The sequence below is a fragment of the Aplysia californica genome, unplaced genomic scaffold (assembly GCF_000002075.1).
Source record: "Aplysia californica isolate F4 #8 unplaced genomic scaffold, AplCal3.0 scaffold01603, whole genome shotgun sequence".
In the NCBI taxonomy this organism is placed as follows: Eukaryota; Metazoa; Mollusca; class Gastropoda; order Aplysiida; family Aplysiidae; genus Aplysia; species Aplysia californica.
In genome coordinates, this window is record NW_004798873.1 from 51,913 (window position 1) to 52,799 (window position 887).

Consider the following 887-nt stretch of genomic DNA (forward strand, 5'->3'; position numbering starts at 1 on the left):
GGGGGGGGGCAATTACAGCGAATTATAGGCGATTTCCAGGTTGAGAACCATAGATATGGGGTACATAGAAGCGGAACCAATAAATTGGCAAAAAAAGATGATTAATCCGCAGACAAGAAAAGGAGGCTAAAACAGCACCAGGACATGGATGGCTGGTGCCTCTGCCTCTACATATATAAATAAATCATTGATGGTCAAGGTCAAGTTTCTTTTTTTTTGGGGGGGGGGGGGGATACGATTTCTAGTTGTTCCATTTTCCGATCTTCTGTCTCTGCACATTTATTCTTTGCTTTCGTCTTGGATGAAGACGGGATGAATACAAATGTTGCTGTTTGATCAGCTCGGGTTTGTGCATGCGGTATGTGAGTCTAGAAGTTTGATTGCCAACGGAAAAACACTCTAGTAATTCGACAATGCTTGAAGACGTGCTTTTGTGGGGCGTAACTTCATTTCCATACCGATTGTTTAAGTTAAGTTATCTTTTTTTTTTTTTGAACTCAAAAAGGCATATAACAACATGCATAGTGGCCTACTGTGAGAAATACAGTCGAACCTGCCCTGACAGCCACCTCTGCAAGACGGCCACCTGTACAAACGGCCACTTTCCATTTCCCCCCTTGCGTTTTTTCTTTATAATTTCCACTGTGTAAAACGAGCACCTGTCCAACACGGCCGCGATCACCATATATCAACACAAACCCCTATCACACCAAGCAACAACACCTGTCTTACACGACCACCATATTTTAACACAAACCCCTATCACACCAAGCAACAACACCTGTCTTACACGACCACCATATTTTAACACAAACCCCTATCACACCAAGCAATAACACCTGTCTTACACGACCACCATATTTTAACACAAACCCCTATCACACCAA